Source organism: Hylobates moloch, unplaced genomic scaffold, assembly GCF_009828535.3.
Source record: "Hylobates moloch isolate HMO894 unplaced genomic scaffold, HMol_V3 SCAFFOLD_9, whole genome shotgun sequence".
NCBI classification, from domain to species: domain Eukaryota; kingdom Metazoa; phylum Chordata; class Mammalia; order Primates; family Hylobatidae; genus Hylobates; species Hylobates moloch.
Genome location: NW_026652284.1, coordinates 30,843,170 through 30,865,907, shown reverse-complemented (window position 1 = coordinate 30,865,907; position 22,738 = coordinate 30,843,170). Strand labels below are relative to the sequence as shown.

The 22,738-nt window shown below is 39.4% G+C and overlaps 1 protein-coding gene across 9 annotated transcripts in view; it reads left to right on the top strand.

Moving 5' to 3' along the window:
• SULF1 (sulfatase 1) overlaps window positions 1-22,738 on the top strand; it is a 201,515-nt gene that overhangs the window by 4,969 nt on the left and 173,808 nt on the right. For 5 of the 9 annotated variants that reach the window (XR_009214906.1, XM_058444286.1, XM_058444281.1 and 2 more), the window contains exon 1: window positions 20,621-20,703. The exons of 2 other annotated variants lie outside the window; for them this stretch is intronic. The gene's annotated coding sequence lies outside the window, so the exon portion shown is untranslated. Of the gene's footprint in view, window positions 1-20,424; window positions 20,704-22,738 lie in introns of those variants that run through there. 2 more of the 9 variants (XM_058444278.1, XM_032759604.2) reach the window with 1 other exon arrangement.

Below are 22,738 nucleotides of genomic sequence, written 5' to 3'. Positions count from 1 at the left end.
AAACACATAAATCACCGAGCTCAGTGCATATCCAGTATTGTATGTTCAATAAATGGAAGTGAGAGAGGGTTGATTGGCGCATACATAGATCCAGACCTAGGATGCAGGAATGACGATCATTCAGCTATGTCTGTCATTAATCCTATGTACTTACGATGTGCCTTTCTTTAGCATTTTCTTCTGCCCCCAAAGGCAGGGAAATAAGGAAAGGAGGGAGAGAGCCAGAGAGAGAGAGTGAGAGAGAGAGAGAGAAGGAGGGAGGTGCTCTTGGCATTTAGCGATTTGGAGCAACTGAGCTAATGGCTCTGTAGGGACAGTAGTGACAGTTAAATACACGTTGAGGGAAGAATGAAGCATGAAGCCCTGGGTCCTGCACCAAGGATAATAAAGAGCAGGCCCCGGGCCACCGTGTTGCGCTGTTGGGGAACAAAGACCCTATCCCTGTACCCTAGCAGAGATTTGGATTCACTAAGGGTCATGTGCTTCCCTTCTTTCCTCCTGGCTCACCATCTAGAAAGAAATATTAATAAAAACTTGGCAAAACATTGTAGAGAGTCAGATCGAGCTTCCAGAAGTAATTGATAAAGCAAGATACCATTTAGACTTCACCTTCAAACCAAATTTAACAAAAAAGCTGAAAGCAATCAGCTTGAGCCCCTTACCATTCCCAAACTCTGCACCCATCATCAAACATTGAACCTTCTATTTGTGCCTTTTCCCTGGAAGGGCAGCTGACTGCAAAATTCTCTAACAAGGCACTGAATGCCACTTAGCAAATATGTCCTTACACATTGGATATTCCGTTCTAGCTTTCTGATCATCTGGTCTGCAGCTGCCCTCAGCCAGGGAGAGGAAAGAAACTGGAACTGCCTGGGATGACGGGCAAGGCAGTATTTCTGGAGATCCCTCCCTCTCCCTAGCAAATGTGTCTATCAAATTTTCAAAGACAGGCATTAACAATTACATTTGACACCATCGTCACCTGTAGCCGCTAAGCTAGTCTTCGTTGCCCTCTAAATATGTGGTCCATGTACTCCTGCACAGTAGTGTATTAAACTTTTTAAATTTTAATTTAATTTAATTTTTTGAGACAATGTCTCACTCTCTCATCCAGGCTGGAGGGCAATTGCAAGATCATAGCTCAAAGCAGCCTCCATCTTCTGGGCTCAAGTGATCCTCCTGCCTCAGCCTTGTGAGTAGCTAGGACTGCCGGCATGCACCACCATACCCAGCTATTTTTTATTTTTAATTTTTTAGAGACTGGGTCTCACTATGGTGCCCAGGCTGGTCTCAAACTCCTAGCCTCAAGTGGTCCTCCCATCTCAGCCTCCCAAAGTGCTAGTATTACAGGTGTGAGCAACCACACCGGCCCTAAGCCACTTTTAATTTAAAAAAAAAAAAAATGTAGCTCTTCGCTTTATCTTCAAAGGTAAAATTTTTCTTGTGCTGTTTTATTTTTGTTTTTGTTTACTACACAGGTACAAACCTGTAGGAAACTATGTCTACATTTTCTAAAATATGAATCTAAGGGACTTAGACATGCCACTGTTTAACTGTTGTGGGTAAGATTAATACTAAACCTCTGTGCTGAATAAATGAACAGACACACTTTGTTTCTCAATCAAAAGTTTCAATTGTAAAAGGTAGACTCAAAATAAATCCGTAAATTTTGGGTCATACTAATCAAATTCTAAAATAAAGTTAGAAGGCTGGTGATGGGAGTGGAGTTTGGGAACTGGCAAGAGTCCACATGGCTCTTGTTGAATATAAACTAAAAAACATTCTAAAGCTGGATGGACAATGAATTCATGAGCAAGCCTAGACATTTTCATAAAATAGTATCCTTGTAAGATGGGGATTTGTCTTATTACATATCCAATCACATTATATCATAACAATTGAGTTGTCTGTTCTTAAGCAATGGACTCTGACGTAGATTTCGTCTACTGTTGTGTAGTTTTACTCTAGCTCTTCTTTGTTTTGCTCTATTCTTTTGTTGGCATTGACCAAATCTTCAGCTGAGCAACAAACTGCTGTAGTCAGATGCTAGTTCTGTTGCTAGAATTAACAAAAACTCTGAACTAATTTTTTATTTTGTCCTATGGTCTTTCCAATCAGTAAATAGGGTTACTAATACACGCAACTTTTTCCACTTCGTAGTACGCAAGAATTTCTGAGACAGGTTTGTTTCAAGGACTCAGGAAAATCTCCTTGTATTCCTTTGATGGCAGAGGCTCAAAGATTATTCAGTCTAAGTGTCTTCCCACTTTCCTGAACAACGCTGGCACATTTAGCCTATTCTTAAAAACCAAAATGGAAATCTGAAATACAAAGAGTTCCAGTTTTTTTGGTATGATGTTACAGGCATAATCTGCTATATTAATTTAAAGTAAAACTAAAAGTCACACAATTAAAAGATATTAGCTATAGCAGAATTATGATGGGAAAAGACTAATTGCATTCCAATGTACATTTATTGGTCAGTTACTTTAGAAGTGTGCACCTCTAGATATTATCTTCAAACTCCTATCACAAATATGCCTTTGCTTCCCAATCACTTTTCTATCATATAACATGTGTTCTGAATAGACTTCCTGCCAATTTAAAGTTTCACCCTTAACCTTCACCTGCCAATAATCAATCTTCTCCTGAATAGAATGTCCCTGTAAACAGATGTGCTTTACCGTGCATCCAGAAATTCTTGAAACCAGCTTTTAACTTTCATCTTATAAAAAGTGCATCTCAGAAAAGACAGGCCCCCTACAAATCATGTTCTCTTTTTTTCTTCTGAGAACTTTGTGCTGGTAAAAGAAAAGAAGGTTTTCTGAATATAACAGATAAAAGCATAGGACATGTAATATTTTTTACTTGGGATGCCTAGAGGCTTTACATGTGTTATCACATTCTTTTTCATATGTGATATTTAGATTTAGTAAAGGAGATTTATGATATGGACCTGATATCAAACAGATTAAATATTTTTATTTTACTTTGACTCAGTTTCCTTCTCTGTAAAATGGAGTTATGTTTATCACAAAAGGTTGTTATAAAGATTAAATGAGATAATAAAATAAGATGCTTAACACAGAATATAGAACAGAGAAACTGCACAAACACAAAACACAAAAGCTACATTTTTGTTCCAAGATGGCAAAAGAAATGGCTTGAGCTGAGGCTTGGTGATAAAGTGAGTATGTCCTTTTCAAATAAAAATAGCCCTTTTTAATCTAATGATCTGTATGACACAATTTGGAAATATAATGAAGGTGGCCACTTGGCAAAGAAGAGAAAGAGGAAGAGGGAGGGAAAAAGGATAGAGGCAAAGAAGACAAAAAAAGGAACGGAAGAGTAGGGGAAACATTGTGATCCTCTCTTGCCTCTGCTCTGTGCCTTGCTATAATAAGCATTTCATGTCATAGCTAAGTCAGGCCAGATTCTAGAGTGTCCTAACACATCCGGTAGAGAGGTTGGACTTGATAGCTAAACAGATGCCTTAGGAAGTTCAAGCAGTAGGTTTTTAAGAATGAGGAGAGATTAAGGAAAAACAAGAGTGACAGTGAGTGAGCAGAGACAGAGAGAGAAAGAGAGAGGGGGATACCAAGACAATTGATCCCCAGAGTTCAAATAAATTTTTAAAAAATGTTGTCTATTCCCATCGACGCAGTGGGAATAAGGAAAGGATGGGTTGTAAGAAATATGGTGAAGAAATAAATAACAATAATACAACTTGCTGATTAGTCAAATAGAGGACAAAAGAGAGAAAAATACTGAGGTATCCAGCCCAGGACACAGAGAAATGGTGGCTCAATCTAAAGCTACTAAAAGTGGAATTTCATTCGGCAACATAATACATTTCCAAAGTGACAATGGTGATTATGGAACAAATGTTTATCTGTTGTCTGTAAACAGACTACACTCAATAGAACTTTATAATGCAAACATAGGTAAATATATGTGTATATCAATGTTTAATAATATATGTGCTGCCGAAGCAAGCACTCAATGTTTAATAATACAATTTAAATGGATACAATCTAATTTTCTGATCATTGGTGGGCATTAGACAGAATACACAACTGTGATTTTTGTAAGGCATATGCCTCCTTAGATTAAAAAAAATATTTTCTCAGATTAAGAAAATGGTTGGCCAAGTAACAATCTAGCGTTTCTATAACTTTGGGGAAGTTATGGGTATTTGAGTCAAAATACTCAACTACATCTTCATAACACCTATAATTCTCCTCTTTTGACTAAGAGACTGTTAGTGGAGAGGAACATGAAATTTAGAAAGTCTAGAGGCAAGAAGAGATGAAATATTTAAGTTGCCTATGCTCACAAACCTTCATATTCTACCTTGGAGGAGGCTGATTGACATCCTTTCACAGAATGTACCAATGACTTATTTACAAATGAAATACACATTCCCCTCTTCACTACAAAGACAAATCATCCTTAATTTTATGATTTGGGAAAGATTTCTCCATTCCCCTGCTTGTCTTTCTATCCCCTCTTGTTTTGTCCTTTTTTGTTTTATTTGTTTCAACCATTTCCTCTTCAAAATAAGAGGGCCATTCTCTAGTCAAGTCTTCCTACTAAATCAGTGGGCAGTTTTCAGGATTAAGTATAGATTTCTTAGAAGTAGAAGATTGTGTTTGCCATTTCAAACTCTTGCATTATATGTTGGAGGCAGCATGACTGAAAGAATACAGAGCCTGAGTCAGCAAAATCTGGAACTGAAATGTAGCCCTGTTACTGAAAATTTGTGGGAATAGCACTGACCGTGGAGACTTGACGGCATTTTCGTTCCTCAAAAGAGACTTGGGTCCCATTCAAGTTTTTAATGAAGACTTTGGCCTGTTCTATTTTACCCAACTGGGTTTTCTGAACCATATTCCCTAGTTCCCCTGGAAGAAACTCCAGCCTAAGTATCAGCACCTGTAATCTATTTCTCACTCAGGGTTGCCAGACATGAGGGATTAATTGACATGAGCCAGTTTATATTTGGAAGCCATTAATGGCTAGCAACTGAATTGTTGAGACATCCAGTGCAACGAACCAGAGAGAAAAGAATAACACACAAGTGCCATAGTTAGATCAATAAACATCATCTTCAGCAAGCACAAATGTTGGGTTTAGCTGCCAAACTTAAAACTAGGTCTCTTCATCTAGTACCCACTTAGGTCAATGGGCCAGGGTCCTGGTATAGAGATTAGAGACTGAAACATGAGTTGATATTTCCAAACTTCTTAATTTTGGATTGTCTAAGTTCAGATTTCAATTCAAGTTTCTACTCGTACACGTTACGCTCTTAGCTCTGTCTTGGAGGTACAAAGACTTCTGGAATTAGAGAAGTTTTGTCCTTCTAAGAAGAGAAAAATGAATAAGTAGAGAAGTCAGAAAAAAAGAATACAGTGCAGTCAAAACATGTTCTGTCATACAGAGTCACTTTACCTTTTTGATGTAAAAATCAGGACAGAAAACAGAGGGAAAAATAAGCTATATGAAAAACTTCATGTATAGCAATTGTTATTCTCATTAGCTATTCTTCTACAAAAATAGCTGTCTATTCATCTAACATTCTGGTGAACTACTACAGTAGTCTCAGAAGTGAAATTAGAAGTGTTCCTACAATTGTTTTTACCATTGTCATAACCCCTTTGGAAGCTTAGAATACTCCACTTAACTTCCTCATCTGCTTCAGGCAAATCGTGTTTCATGTTGCGCAAATAAAATTAAAATGTATATGTTATTATTTCCTTGGTAACTTTTCAAGTCTGAAAAAACAATTAAGCACACTATTAGCAATGAAATAAAATTTGCTGAATAATGACAGCAGTGTTGGAGCTAGGAAAAAGAGGGAGGGTGGTACAGTGGAAAGACATTAGAAATCTGGATTCTAGAACTTGGCTACTATTAATAGTGTGATTTTGAGCAAATTAGTTAACCTTTCAGGAGTGTGCCATCATCTCTTTGCCTGCATTCTGCCATTCCCTTCACCTAGATGGCATTATTCTCCTTCTTTACTGGCAAACTCTGCTCTTCCTTTAAGACAAGCTTAAATAAATAAAGCATCCTCCTTTGTTTGTTTTTTTGAGAAAGCGTCTCGCTCTGTCACTCAGGCAGGGTGCAGTGGTGTGATCACGGCTCATTGCAGTGTTGACCTCCTGGGCTTAATTGATCCTCCCACCTCAGCCTCCCAAGTAGCTGGGACCTCAAGCACACATCAGCCTGGCTAAATTTTTTCCTATTTTCTGTAGAGATGGGGTCTCCATATGTTGCCCAACTTGTCTCAAACCCCTGGGCTAAAGCAATCCCCTGCCTCAGCATTCCAAAGTGCTGGGATTACAGGTGCAAGCCACTGTACCTAGCCTAAGCATTCTCCTTGAAACTAAAAAGAACGGTTGGAGGAAAGAGGAAGGACTTCAATCCAATTCTGCATCACCTCGTGCATCCGAAATAAGCTCTGTACCTTATCTCTTTCTTATCTCCACTCGTCTTACCTACTGCCATTAAACTCATCTTATTTCTACACTGTTTCATCATATCATTCCACTACTCTAAAACACCTGTCTCCCAATTTTCTGCAGCATGCAGTCTAAATAAAGGACGAGCAATTAAGTACCTCCATGATCTTTTTCACTATAAGCATCCCACTCCCCCTATACACTTTCTGCTCTTTCCTAAAGTGGTTCAACATGTCCTGAATTTACATCTTTACTTCTGCTACAAGGCACTTGCTCACACTGTTTTCTGGGCTAGGACTGCCTCCCATCATGGTTCTGCATGTCCAAATTCCACCCATCCTTGAAAAGAAAGACTCAAGCCTCATTACCTCCATGGAACTTTCTTTTCCTAACTCTTCCAACCATCAATAATCTCTCTCTCATCTGCGCTCTTTTTCCACTTAAAGTCTTGTCATATAATTTTAGCTCTTAATTATGTACAATTTTGCATTTATTCTTATTCTCATCATTTTTTTAAATTGCCTTCTCTCTCTTATATTTTGAGAAACAGTAAGACAAGTTGAGTTTTAAGCCTCTGCATCTATCAAGCATAGCTTCAAGGTGGTAGAGCCAGTACATCCTAAAGGCCTTCATTACACATTCACAGTTAGAATGATCAAGGACTACTGGGATAGAACATTATATTTTAGTCATTGAGAATTTTAGGAAACTAATCAGCAGCACATTCACATCTACCCCGGGCATTCTTTTGACAATGTGGAAGGCACTATCTCATGCACTGATTCTCTGGCTCAGATTTTTTGTTTCCATCTTCTGCCCACATCACTCTCCAGGGCTGCATTTGCGCCAGCTGGATTCCATCCAGAAACAGATTCAAATAGACAATAGGCCAACTAGAATTCCCATCTTCCTTGATTAGATGTGAAATTGTATAGCTGGGTGTCACTCACATGCCAGCCACTCAGGATTCTATGTTATCAATTAATTTCTCTTGAGAGCTCAAGTGAGGAGATTGTGACAATTCTGTTTTCAAGGACCTGTAAAATAACGGCTAGACCAGATTTTTATGGATAGTGCTAGATATATAGGCCTGTCCACTATCTGCCGCATAGCATAAATTAAAACATCCTGTTAATTTCAGAGTAAATCATATTGGGTGTTTTCTTTTCTGCAGTGTGAATGGATTGTAAAAATTTTGTCTAGGAATGGCATTCTCATTTGTAGGATAATTAGCAACTGAGGTAAAAGGTTTTAAATTATTTAGAAGAAAGAAGAAATTATTGCACACTGTCAAAACTACTGAATCTTATTTGTTGTTGTTGCTTCAATAACTTAGAATTTGCAGTGGATTTTCCAGGAAAGGATATCATAGAAACACAGAATGTTGGAGGCTTGCCTCCAACAATCTAAGCTAAATCTAAGCAGAATGTTGGAGACGTACCTTAGAGATCATCTAAGCAGAATCTCTCATTTTACATCTGAGGAAACAGAGGACTGGGTTTGTTGGGAGGCCTGCCTGAAACCACAGAACTCATTCTCACAAGGCAGAGTTCCAAACCCAGCCTTTATCTTTTTGAAAAGTGCGAGTCAGTAAATTCTACTGGGACGAAAATGAGTTCATGTGTCCACTTTACATCAGGACCCAACAAGGAAAAGAGATAAGTCTAGCTCCCTTTTCGACCATGAACTTTCTTGTTGAGGGCTACCGTGAGTAATCAGGCAGTGTAAATGATGATTGGGACTGGAACAAATACAAGAAAAAGCTTTTTTTTTTTTTCAGATGTACTCCTTATGGAAAATCTGTTCTAATTGAGATCACCAAGCACTGTTGCTATGGATGATCTGTGCAAATATGCAGCTTTATCATAGAGAAACTTCTTTGTAAAAGCATTTTTTAACATATGCTTAAAGAATACACTATCCACTGTTGATGATGACAATATTAACCATCACGACTTCAAAACAATTTTCACTTGCACTAAACCAATGGAACTTGTAATATTTGAGTAAGGAAAGCAGTATGTCATTTCTGTACACCAGAAAACTGAAGCTGAGGGGCAGCATGCCATTTGCCTGAGTCTAAACACCTGAGTGAGGTGATTAGTGTTAGAACTCATGTCTTCTGGATTCCACTTCACTGGCCAATACTTCAAATGATTTCAAATATACCATATTTTGTCAGTATTAGGGATACCTATTGCATTAGAACGGTTGAACTGCCCCCTTAGTAATGACACCTTACTGGGAAATAAACATTTGAATACTTCCTCAGGTATGGGAACTTTCCCAAGAGAAGTATATGAGCAATATTCTTCATAGCTTAATAAATTACATGACTGTATATACAATTATGCATCTATATAATTTGCATTTGAAACCGATTTATTTGTAAAAGAAGTAGCAGTATTCATTATTAGTTTATAAATGTATTTCCTAGTCATAACTTCCAGTTTTTATTTTGTACTATAAGGAATAACAATTTGATAACTCAAAATAAAAAGATTAATTTAGAGTATCCTAAGTATGATTTTGACTTTTTTAAAAAGTTTTGTTTTTAAGACGTGTTCTAGATTTCCTTTTTGATGTAAGTATCTCAAGAAAGCCATTATGATTTCCAGAGCAATGAGAGAAATATGTCATAGGAAAAAGAGCATTTTCATTCATATTTTTAGGTTATTGGTCATATTTCAATCCACTGGAAAATGTGATTGCAAATCTGGTTAGAATTATAAAAATATCAGGCTCACCAGTATTACAACTTCTTATGAAAGTGTGAATTCTGTTGAGAATGTGAAGATAAAGTGGCAGAATAATTATCTTTTTTTATAGCTAAACTTTATAATAGTGAATGCTGTTGAAAAAGGGATTCTATGAAAGTTATTTTTTGATCCATAAGAATACTTTGTTCATACTATTTTCCTTTTCTTAAATTTCCAATTTTTATTTTAAGTTTAGGGATACATGAGCAGGTGCAGGTTTGTTCCATAGGTAAACGGGTGCCATGGTGGTTTGCTGCACAAATCACCCCATCACCCAGGTATTAAGCCAAGCTTCCATTAGCTATTCTTCCTGATGCTTTTCCTCCTCCCAACCACTCACCCTATGACAGGCCCCAGTGTGTGTTGCTCCCCGCCATTGTGTCCATGTGTTCTCATCATTCAGCTCCCACTTATAAGTGACAACATGCGGTATTTGGTTTTCTCTTCCTGAGTTAGTTTGCTAAGGATAATGGCCTCCAGCTCCATCCATGTCCCTGCAAAGGACATGATCTCTTTCTTTTTTATATTCATACTATTTTCAGCTAAGCCTATACATTAAACACTTCTATAAAACAATGCTTCCCTATTTCCTATTTGTATCTCAGTTGTTTATAATGAAAATAAAGTATGCCATTTTCACCACTCAAAGAGAAGACCAGAAGAAATAAAGCTGAGCTCTTACTAAACTCTTAACAGCTGTATTCTTGATCTTCCTTCAAGTAGCAACTGCTCTTTAGTTTCTATCACCTTGCCTCAAACGTGCTCATAACCTCCACCAAAAGGACCACATAAAATGGCAAACTGTTGAAATGAGAAAGAGCACCAAGAAAAGATGTAAGTCCTTGCAGGAGGAATGCAACTCAAAAAGGATGACACAGAGGGTGAGGGCATCAGTCTCGTTTGCTGTCACCACTGAGAAAAATTTGGCACTATAGCCGGCTAGATAATGGGCTCTCTTCGTTTGCACTCTACTGCCATTTGTAAATCCTCTGAAGTTTGAAGTAATTTGATTTTCCCCATAGTTTATGAAATATACAACCTTTAATTTTATATAACAATTTATACTTTTCAACATGCTTTTAAACATTTCATTTGGTTTTGACAACCTTACGGATCATGCCACATAACTAAGTACTTGCACCCATTTTAAAGAAATAGAAACAGAGACACATCTTAGGTGATACATACTGAAATATTAATGGATAGTGGTATAAGATCATGATGTGTGCAGTTTACTCTCAATAGTTCAAGGGAGGAATATATGTACATATAATTTTATAAAATCTCTGTTTGTGTATATATAGAGAGAGAGGGGCAGGGGGAGGGAATGAAATTGATAAGGCAAGACATTGGGGCAAGTTGTTAACCATAAATGAATATGGGTAACTGGTATGTAAGTGTTCTTTCTACTATTCTTCCAACTTTTCCGTAAGTTTGAAATTATTTTCAAATACAAATTTTTAAAAATTAATTAAGGAAAATTAAGTAATTTGTATAAATAAACAGCTGATTAGAGGCAAAGTGAACAACTAGGATCCAGGTCTCCTAACTATAATCTATTTCTGTAAACTGAAAGTAATTTCCACTTAAATTATAGTCAGCCCTTCATATTCATGGTTCCACATCAGTGGATTAAACCAACCTTGGATAGAAAAACTATTCAGGGGAAAAAAAATACAACAATAAAAAAATACAAATTTTAGAATACAGTATATTTACAAAGCACTTACCTTACACTGGGTATTATAAGTAATCTAGAGAGGATTTAAAGTATGTCGGAAGATGTGTGTAGGTTATATGCAAATATTATGTCATTATATATCAGGGACTTGAGCATCCCTGATTTTGGTATCTACAGTGGGGCTCTGGAATCAATTCTCCAAGGAGACCAAGGGAGCGAGGGAGACTGTATTTATAATCACAATCATACGTTTTGCCAGTCAGTCATCAATAATCAGTACCATAGCTCAGGAGAAACTCATAATGATTTATTAATAACCTTTATTTATACATCATACTACTTATTGCAAACTGTTTTCACTGACCTTATTTTATTTGGTCTTCATAATGCTTCCAATGAAGTGGATTGGACAGGCATTGTGGGACCCATTTTACAGACTAAGAAACAGGCTGTGAAAGTTACTTATACCATTAACGTTCACAGCTACTAAACGGCAGAGTTTAGAAGGATGCCAAGAGAGAATACTGGAAAGAGCACTGGTTCTGGAATTTAGGATTTAAATTCCAATATGCCTTCTTAGCATTCTAATGCCTTTTTATACTCCCACGGACCATACCTAAAACTTCTAGGGCTCATATGATATTTCGCAATAGAAAATCAACGTTCTTAGGCTCATATTATATTTCGCAATAGAAAAGCAATGTTCTTGTCGGCACAGTGGCTCACGCCTCACCTGTAGTCCCAGCTAATCGAGAGGCTGAGGCAGGAGGATCACGTGAACCTTAGAGTTCCAGGCTGCAATGAGCTATGATTGTGTCCACTGCAACCCAGCCTGGGCAACAGAGCAAGACGCTGTCCCTAACAAAGCAAAAAGCAAAAACATTCTCTTAAAGAACAAAACAAAATGACTGCGAAAGATGTCTGTTTTGCTTACTAATGTTCTATATAACAGTAACAGCTAAGATCTATTAAATACATACTTACCATGCACGAGTAAGTGCTGTACATGCATTATCTAATTTAATTTATGCAACATCTCTGTGACATAGAATTCTCTTGGTCCCAGTCTTACAAGCAAGGAAATAGGCTCTGAGAGTTTGACTGACTTGGCCAAGTTTACAGACTTGCAGGGGTCAAGGTTGGATATGGACCCAGAAATCTGACTCCATACCCACTACCATTAACTAGTCCTTATTCCACATTTGCCTTTTTTTCCTTTAAACTCAGTTGACTTTTTAACGAATGTCTTTTCCTCATATTTAGTAATTTTTAAATTCTGAAATTAAGATAATCCTTTCTAGAAACGTAGTTTATATGGAAAAATACTTGCATGAAAAAATAGACCCTCCTTCTTATTTGCACCCTCTTGAAAGCAGGCACCACATCTTATCTGCACCAACAGCAGCTCCTGGCACACATGGAACATTCAATAAATGTTTGTTAAATGAATGAATAATGTTCAGAGTTCTCTATTAAAAAGTTTTTACATGACCTAAATACTTAAAGACAAGATCTAAAAATTAAGTTGGCTCAATTCACCAAATCTCAACTTTATAGTAAAGCACACAGTTTTGGTGCCAGAAAAACAAATAAATGAAAGCAGAAAACAAATTTCACTTTTAAGAAATTTTTAATTCTGCCCTTGGAAAGTTGAACTGCTCTGTGGATGTTTGAACAAACATGGCCTTTAACTATCTGGATAACCTTTTTTAGATTATAATCTATACTCTGTATGACAAAAAGTGATGCCCAGGCTCACTAATATCTGCATTTCATGATTTTCCTTTTGCTATAACCAGATAGAATAAAAAAAGGAGAAACAGTCAAGCAAGGACCATGGTCTCAGGAGAGGAGGAGAACCACCTCCAGGTTATACACCTTGCTTTCTTCTTCTTCTTCTTCTTCTTCTTCCTTCTTCCTTCTTTCTTCTTGCTTCTTGCTTCTTTCTTCTCCTTCTCCTTCCTCTTCCTCTTCCTCCTCCTCCTCCTCTTCTTCTTCTTCTTCTTCTTCTTCTTCTTCTTCTTCTTCTTCTTCTTCTTCTTCTTCTTCCTCTTCTTCTTCTTCTTCTTCTTCTTCTTCTTTTCTTCCTCCTCCTCCTCTTCGAGAGGGGTCACACTATGTTGCTCAGTCTGATCTGGAACTCCTGAGCTCAAGCTATTGTCCTGCCTCAGCCTTCTGAGTATCTGGGACTACAGGTGCATGTCACAGCACCCGGCTACAGCCAGCTTTCCAAGGTGCCCATCACAGCTGCCCTCTGAGCAATGACTCAGGAAGGGACCAGTTGGAGGGAAGATGGGAGCTCAGGAAAAGTGTCAGGATACACCTTGCAACCTCCTTCTTCTAACCCATGCTTTCAGCCCTTCCTTTTGTGGTTTCTTCCCACTCCAAAATTTCCCATAATATTTATTTGCATAAATTTTCCCCAAAATAAGAATGACTAGGCATATTGAGAGGACCACATTTACCTACCGCCCTTCCCACTTTAGTAATAGCATCATTGTTCTATCCTGTGCATTCCAGTATAGCACACAGACATCTTCAGTGCAGAACTTAACTTTATTGCAACATAAGGGAACTTCGGGGTGAAAACTGCATTCGCGAAGTCAATCACACACGGGGCTCAAGTTACTCAGCCTGGCGTGGTTTAAAGCCTTATAGCAATTCCTCGTAGGCGCTGCCTATTATCACTCCCTTGGCCGTCTGTCACCCTTGCCTCAGGCTCCAGCCTTAGCCTCAGCTTCTTCTTCCTAATGCACCTGCCAGCCCCAGACATGGGTACTTTCCAGATTCCGCAGAATGAGGCTTTTTCCTGTCTAAGTCTCAGCACGTCCTTATCAGCATCTCACACAGACTGCAACCTCTGCAGCCGGCTCGTGTCCAGGGTCCCAGTCCCCACCACTGCATCCTCTTTATACTCTCTGCCCAATGCCTGCTCCTGTGCGTTCCCACACTCCTGCCCTCTGGCATGTACAGTTTCACATTTGTAATCTATGCCTCTACCTGCTTACAAAAAGAGGAGGCGAAAAACTGGATTTGGCACATATTGAATTTCTTGGACCGTGTTCATTTTTTTCTGTGTCTGGAATCCACTGTTTTCTAGCAAAAACTTTCTTAAGATTTCAAACACCAACCCTAACACTCTGAGTTTACCTGCTTGAATGACTGCCTGTCCCTGGGGCTGAAGTCACAACATTCACGTTATTATTAATGATTGTCAGTCACTGTCTTTTTGGGTCCCTGTTGTTTTGCCTTCATATAATTTAATATTTCTATTTAAACACAGAAATTTGGGCAACTGTCAGAGTCACTCCTCAGCTAATGCTCCCTGGAAAGGGCATATGCTTTTTGCTCACTCAAGGCAGATAATACTGAACAAGTGCTTAAGAACGTTCATGCCATAAAAGACTCTCAGAAAAGGAAGGAGAAACTGAACGATACCGAGTCCTTACACAGGCAGGACACGGCTATTTCCTTTCAGATTTTGTAATTCCTATACTGGTCATTCTAGTTCTAAGTAAAGAAACCAGGCTTTAAAAAAAAAAAAAAAAAAAAAATCACAAACCTGTAGAGCTAGGATTTGGACCCAAGTCAGCTTGTCTCCAAAAATTCATGCGTTCTCTCAAAAGAAAGTTCTATATAAATGCTAAACAGAAAAACCCAGTCATTAATTACATGGAGGCAGTTTACATTTTCCTGCAATTTACACCTTTTTTTTTCCAGACTAATTAAATTTCCTACGCTGGTAAAGTGCTTCTTCCCACAGTTTACTAGGGTTTTTGGTAAAGAGCTAAAAGAAGGTTTGCTGTGAAGCTGGCGAGGAAGAGAAGACTGAGATTCCAATAAAAACTTGTTAACTGGCGTGCAACACCGTGCCTATTAAGAGTAGAACAACTCTCCTACAGAATACACAGCCGAGTCTATACATTGCTTGTTAAGTACTGGCCCAAGTGCTCATGTCTCAGACTTGTCTCTTGGACCCATGCCCAAGCTAGCCCTGAGAGGGTTGGAACAACTCCCCCGCCCCTGCAGAAAACACTACTGGTTATTTAGAATCTAGGGCATCACAATGAACGTGCCTCAGTATTTTCATAAGGTATTACTACTGTTGTTCTGAAAAAGCAAGGCATGCGCGCACTTAATATGTTCTTTGTTGATTTACACGTCCTTGATTTTTAAATCACTTCCAGAAATTCTTAGTAAATGGGAAAAGAATTTCTCAAATAAATATGTTATCTTTTCCTCCAACAGAATGCCAGATCACTTCTTGAAAGATCGTTTCCAGATTCTTCTTCAGTTCAAACTGATTTTCACAAACTTGAATCTGCACGCCATAATTAGGAAGCTACTGTAGGCCAATTTATTCGGTTAATTTGCATCAGTCTAAATAATTTTTCCTGACAGATTACTTCCGTTCTAAGTACCAAGTACTTTTTAATCCTAGTCAGGTTATTGCTAAGGATAAATGATTTCACATTTCTCATAAAGATGCCTGTCATTAAGAATATTAACACAAATTCCTTCCCCTTGAATAGAAATGAGCTGTCATTTTAGCAATGTTGCTGTGTCAGCCTTTCTATTGTCAAACACAACAAGTGATGGGAAAATCAATTTACTCTTTAGAATTAGTCAAGTGAGGAATCCTTTGAAGTGGGGGTGCAGAGTTTCGCCTGAATTCTATAATCACGTAACAGCGAGTACTGTATGTATGTTGGTAAAATGTTGTGAAATTTAATGAGGACTATTTGTTGCCATAAGACCTTCCAGACAGAATCTATCTCTGAAAAAGAATTCCCCACTCCTGAAATAGAGGTCTGATGAGCAACAGATGTGGTTTAAATGAACCCTTGTTCAACTGAACCAAGAATATATTGTGATCTGTATGAGGCACAATTCAGAAGAGAGGGGAGGTGGCTACAGCACAGCCTCAGGGTTGAGTTTGGTTGTGGGGTTTAAACATATTTATTTATTTCATAAAGTTTCTCTCATAAGGCACAATGCAAATGAGCTTTTAATTAATACAATCTAATGTTCAGAGGATGGTCTTCATGCTGTTTATAAAAGAATTTACATTTTTATTTTGTAGTCTAAGAACATGTGTTGAAAAGCATGTCAGTGAGTAGCCATAACCTTCAGAGTGATCTATGTCCTGGCAATGATTTGTAAGTTCCACAACTCAGTTTCTCCACCCATAAAGAGAAGATTAGATCGTTGTTCAAGAATGACAACTATTTAATATTTGGAAATGACTAAATAATGAAGTGCCTGGATTCTATAGAAATGCCGAGGAGAAAAGAAGATTAATTTCAAACTGAAGTCTAGTGCAAACATGACCTTCCTATTGTAAATCTCATGAATAGGAAAAGAAATAACATCTGAAGCTTTGTTTCTAGGGCTGAGACTCTGGAAACATATTAATTTTAGGTTGTTTCTGATGGCCGAAAAAAAGGATGTTTATTACAATCTCTTGCCTGTGGAGATGAGAAAAAATTCTTCCTGCTACATTTTACTGAAATAATGCAGTTAGCAAAGATTTAAAGGACAAGAATAGAAGGGTCATCTTTTTGTCCCTTTGCCTCTAGGCAGGACTATAGTTAAGCCGTCTCAGGAAAGAGAAGAGTGCTGTTGCTCCCAAAACTCTCCAGGTGAGAATGATAAAAATTAAAAAGAGCAAGTGAGGAAACTCAGGGGCCCTGAAATTAATAAAGGTCAGTTCCAGCTCACATCGTTTCAGTTAAAATTTATTTCTATTTGGAAATAGCCTAACAGCAAAACTCCAACGGATGGGCCGTTTGGCACTAGTTCTCGGCGAAAATTCCATTTAGTATTACTACTAATGTCTGATCATTTTTTATTCACCTCCTCTTCACCCTGTTGGTGAGGGAGGGAGTCCATCCTAGGGATCTGGGGATGGCCAAATACACGGCACCCAACAGTGGACAGATGAGAGCCACAGCAGCTTAAGAGTCACATAAACTCACAGCCCAGGGAAGGAGGATAACACATACCACGCAGGGCACACGGGGGTTGCACCGGGAACAGAGTGGACAAGCAGAGGCTGCGGGAGGCAGTAGTAACAAGAGAATGCGATGCCCTCAGGCTCCCCGGGGAAGGTGTAATTGGCTTGTTTGAATAATTGTGTGGGCTGGTAAGGAAGTAAAACCCATTAGGTTGAAGACCTGGTGGAGTGAGGCTGGCCCAGCTGACAGAGGAATGAGCCAGGTGGGCATCCTTTCTTACTGGAGGGGACATATCTATGAAAGCAGGAGAGCTCACAGCTAGGCCTTGGGGGGTCCTGGTGAGGCTCAAAGATAATAAATACCAAGGTAGCACGTGAGATTTTAGGCCTTACAAGCCGATCCATACAAACTATACCGACTTATATGAGACTCGTGTTCCCTTGACCATGCCTGATCTCTCTGAGGTCTTTTCCACACCTATTTTGTCTCACAGGAAAAGAGCCACTTTTGACTAGATTGATAAAATGGGAGTTTAAACAGTTTTTCTAGCAGGAGGACTCTCAGGCCAAGACCATGTAATTAGCTAAATGACTCATGCAGAAGTATCCTACACTCCTCCCTTTGGTTTGAATGAAAGAGAATAGGAGAGTCCTAAATCATCCAGACAAATTTCATCTTTAACTCTTTACTTAATTTTAGTCTGTCACAAGGTAAATGGTGACAAACTTTAAACTTACAGCCAGAGGGCTAAAAAAAAAAAAAAAGTCTAGCTTGCCATTGTGGCTGTATTTCCGCCTTCCATTTTTCTTTTTTTCTCTTTTTTTTTTTTTTTTTTTTGAGACAGAGTCTTGCTCTGTCGCCCAGGCTGGAGTGCAGTGGCGCGATCTCGGCTCACTGCAAGCTCCACCTCCCGGGTTCACGCCATTCTCCTGCCTCAGCCTCCCGAGTAGCTGGGACTACAGGTGCCCACCACCATGCCCGGCTAATTTTTTGTATTTTTAGTAGAGACAGAGTTTCACCGTGTTAGCCAGGATGGTCTCCATCTCCTGACCTTGTGATCCACCCTCCTCAGCCTCCTAAAGCGCTGGCATTATAGGCGTGAGACACCATGCATGGCTATACTCTTTAATGAGGAAGTTAAACAAGAGTTTTAAAATATTTTTTTTAGCAGCAAAACCATTGTCTCAAAGTCTAAAGTCACTCTATAAAACAGATGGAAATAATATTTCTCCGTTTGAATCCAATTGAGTAAAGTCCAAGCCAGATTGCCTGGCCTCCCTCACGTTCGTCCGCTTCCTACACACTGCCAAGTTTCCTGAAGTACCCCTTGAAAGCCTAAAGCTTCTTGGAACCCAGTTTGAAAACCACCAGATGAGATAATATCTCAGGTTTCTTCCAGCGTTCAGTAGAATAGAAAAGTCATTGACTATGGAGTCAGACAGACCTAGATTCAAATCCTAGTTCTGTTACTTTCTAAGCTGTATGACCAGACTCAATTTACCCATCTGTAAAGCAAAAATAAAAATAGCTCTGCTAGGTTAAAAAGACGTGTAAAGCATCTAGGCCAGTTCCTGAAACCCAGGAGGGATTCATAAATAGTAGCTATAATAAAGGTTATGGTCCTCACCTGAGCATAACAAAATAAGAGATGATCCTACACTTGAACTACAAATTTGCAGTAAAATCGCTGTCATTCCTGAAGCTGAATCCTCAGGAACTTGAGGCCAAAATTCTTTAATACCTGAATTGGTTTTGATTGTTCCAAATTAGTGTAGGGGGGAAAGTTCTTCTAATTCACCGAACAATCTGTATGCGTGGAGAGCACGTACTGCATAGACACACCCCAAGTCTCTTAAATGACACTACAGTCGATCCAACTAGCACGGGTGGAATTTGAAGCATGTTACTTTTACCAAAAAATAACAGGGGAAATGTCATTAAGAACACTTTAATACAAAGCCACAAGAAATTCAGTATCTGACAGCTTGTGTTCTATATTTCACCCCATATCATAAAACAATTCACCGGAGAGCAGTTGTTCATTTGCTGAGCTGCTGTTGTGATAGCACATATTTCAATAGTGGAGGAGTTCCTCCATAAAATCAGTCCCAGAAGCCAGTGATGTCTGAAAAATCTCACCTTTGGAGAATTTTCCTGGCATTCTGTAAAGGAAGTTCCACTTACAGGTCCTCTAATGTGCAGTAGCAAAGGATCAACAGATGCCAACACTCCTGTTTGCCTCATGAGCTTACGTCCTAAAGTAAGCTGACTTGAGTGAAGTTTAGAGACTCCCCTCTAAGTTTTAGAAAAGCTTTCTTTTTTAACTTATGCAAATTTACAAACCCTCATGAACCTATTGCATATATCCGACAACCATCCACATTTTAGTACCATGTGGTGGCTCTCACCTATGCCCATATAGCTGGCGACAATGCAGGTAAGATCTGGTCAGCTGTCAGTTTCATTCAATGAATACTCACTAAGCACCTGCTTTATGTGGGGCCCTGTCCTGGGCCACCAGGGAGAACAACGCAAGGTTCCAAACCTATGGAGACAGACAACGCATGCAGAATGACAACAGAGAAACAGAGTCACGGGGAGAAAAGAGGGGAAATTGGGGAAGGCTTTTGTGGGGGAGGCGGGATTTGAACTGAGCCTTGAAGGAAGTGGGTGTGAGGATGGGGGTGAGTAAAGATGGGAAATGGAGAATTGAAAGGCCGTCTTTAGAGAATGATTCACATTCTAATGTGCTGGGGAGTAGGTGAGGCGGGAGGGCGGGATGGGAAGCGGGAAATTAGTGTGGAGACAGAAATTGTGGGCTTTGAGTGCCAGGGTGAGGAATTTCTTCGGCGTGTTGGGAAGCAGTGGCAGGCGCAGGACAGAATAATAATAATTTAAAGAAAATATGAGTAGCAAGTTGTGGGAGGGGGGAGGGAAGCTTGGTGATCAGAATAATCAGAACTTTCTCAGTGGACTCAGGCTCAGGGGAAAGAGCGCTCTGGTTCCGTTTATTGCTCCCACAGAGAGGAGAGAAGAGACCCAGAGAGGTTGAAAATTAGAGGGGTCGACGGGGCACAGGGACCTCCTGGCCAACCATCCTTAGGAAAATAAGAGACCAGGAATAAAGAGAACCAGCAGAAGCACCTGGTCTGAGTCTAAGAAACATGAGTGTTTACTGAGCACTCGGTCTCTGGAACGCCTGGCTTTCCAAATGCCACATCTTCCCATCCACTCCATCCTGCCACAGGCAGCTACTGTGCCGGGTGCTCAGGGAGCCGGAACCGCATGCCTGGAAACCCCGAGCCCCTGCCCGCCGCCGTCCAAGCCGGCCGGCTGCAGCGCAGTTTGTTTGCCGAGGTTTGCATGCACATATTGAGTTGCCCTTTTTTTTTCCCCCAGTCCTTTTAGCCGTGTCCCGAAATTCACCCCTAGTGTAACTTCTGCCTCTGCTCCTCCTCTTCTTGGAACTGCCTTTTGTTTGTCTGGCAGCGTTGGTTCTATGGGGGTGTGTGATGATAATAATACGCGGGCTTATATAACCGTCTTCATCTTGCGAGCACTTCGCAGACCGTCGCTAATGAATCTTGGGGCCGGTGTCTGGCCGCGGCGGCTTGATCGGCAACTAGGAAACCCCAGGCGCAGAGGCCAGGAGCCAGGGCAGCGAGGATCAGAGGCCGGGCCTTCCTGGCTGCCGGCGCTCCTCGGAGGTCAGGGCAGATAAGGAACATGACTCTCCCCCTCCGGAGGAGGAAGGAAGTTCCGCTGCCACCTTATCTCTGCTCCTCTGCCTCCTCCCTGTTCCCAGAGCTTTTTCTCTAGAGAAGATTTTGAAGGCGGCTTTTGTAAGTATCGTGCTCTGCTTTTACTTTAAAAAGAAAGAAGACAAACTTTCCTTCCTGTCCCTGTCCTTTTCGTATTATTTATTCATTATTCATCATATTATTATTCATTAGATTCTCAGATGATGGAAGGTATGTTTCTGGCCAAAGTACTCCACCCAAATTTGGTCCCTTGTAATGATAATAAGAGGGGAAAGAGGTTTCTGTTGATAATTAATTCACTTAACAAAATAGTACCCAGGCAAGGTGCTGAAATTGGCCACTTTCACAGCACTCTGGTGATGTCTGGCTGTTGATACGCACCACACACACACACACACACACACACACACACACACACACACCCCTTTTTGCCCTTAAGAGGAGCCCTAGTTAGTCACCTGGCTTGTTAGACTAGGAGAAATGATGCCACTTCGGTCTTCAGTTTCTCTGCCTTGGGTACTCACAATTTCAATCAGTTGTAATTGTTGAAAGTTTCTTTTCACACTACGAAATAAATCCCATCTTTCAGTGCAGGCTTGAAACTTGCACTGGCTTGGGTGAACTGTACAAAACACTGTAGCTATAGTGGACATGTGAATTTTTATTAAATTTTTCACTGCGTAACTGAAGCTTCTAATATTAAAGAAACATGGACACTAACTTTTTAAGCACGGGCAAAACTCAAAGCCCTGTTATCAAACTATGTTTCTGTAAAGAGTGCTGAATTAACAGAGTACTCTTCTCAGAGATTATGCTCACTGCTTTGAGAAACGGCTTTTCAACAAGAGGTGAATTTAAAACTCTAGAATAACATGAAGAAAGATACAACTTCTGAATACTTAGCAACTATGACTTGCTATTTGAACAAGCCAAAAAACAAAGGGTCTATTTTGGGCAATTGTACAATTTGCATTTATAAAACCATGATTATAACTTGGTATGCTATGAGATACAGAGATTTATTGTTTTAATAAGATTTCAGGTAAGAAAACTAAGAACTATAAATTGGTAATAATGTAGAAAAGCAAGACCTCTCACTTTTAATGCTGTGAGTGCTGTGATTCATTCATAAGCCTCTCTCATCTTTACCTCTAGATGAATGGATGTGAAAACCATGTATAATATGTGTGTATATGTTAGTGTGTATATGTGTATTTAATTATCTTAAATTCTTACATTTGTTGTATCTGTCTAGTGCTCAGTATGTTATATGATAGTATAACATCCAAAATGGATCAAGTGGAGAAATTTACTTCACATTAACTTTCAGATTACAATATTTATTCATTATTTATTAACACACATGGGAAATATTATAAAATTATGTCTTTTTTTAGATTCTTTTTAAATGATATTTTCCCTTTGAATTCTCTGTGGCTCCCATGAAATTCTAAGGTATAATTAAAGTCAAAAATAAGACTGGATTCTAGTTGCTTTTACCCCTAAATTTAAAAGTGGTATTTCAACACTAAATTCTATATTTTACCTAATTTGATTACAAAGATGAACCACAGAATCTCAGCATTAGCCTCAAAGGCAAACTCAATCATAATAGAAAGATCACAAGCTTTGATGAGATCTGGATGTGAGGCTTAGTTTGGTCAAACTGAATTAACTGAGCATGATGACACACACCTGTAGTCCTAGCTACTCCGGGGACTGAGGCAAGAGGATCGCTTGAGCCTAGGAGGTGGAGGCTAGAGTGAGTTGTGTTTGTGCCACTGCACCCCAGCCTGGGTGACAAAATGAGGTCCTGTCTCAAAGAAAAAAAAAAAAGAGAGAGAGACTATTGTAGTGTTCCAGTGAGAACTGCTGGGGGCACTGAGCAGTGTAGGTGGACAATAAGGCACAGATTCCAGAGATATTTAGAAGGTAGAACATTCTTGACTCAGGACTGGATGAAGGGAATGGAGGAAAAGGAAACTTTTATAATATTAGTTTTGGGCCTGGGCAATGGGGTAGTTGTAATAGAATACCACAAAACAAGAGGAGGCACTGGTTTATAGAAGAAAATTGAGTTAGTTGGAGTAATAGCGGGTTGAGATATCACTAAGAG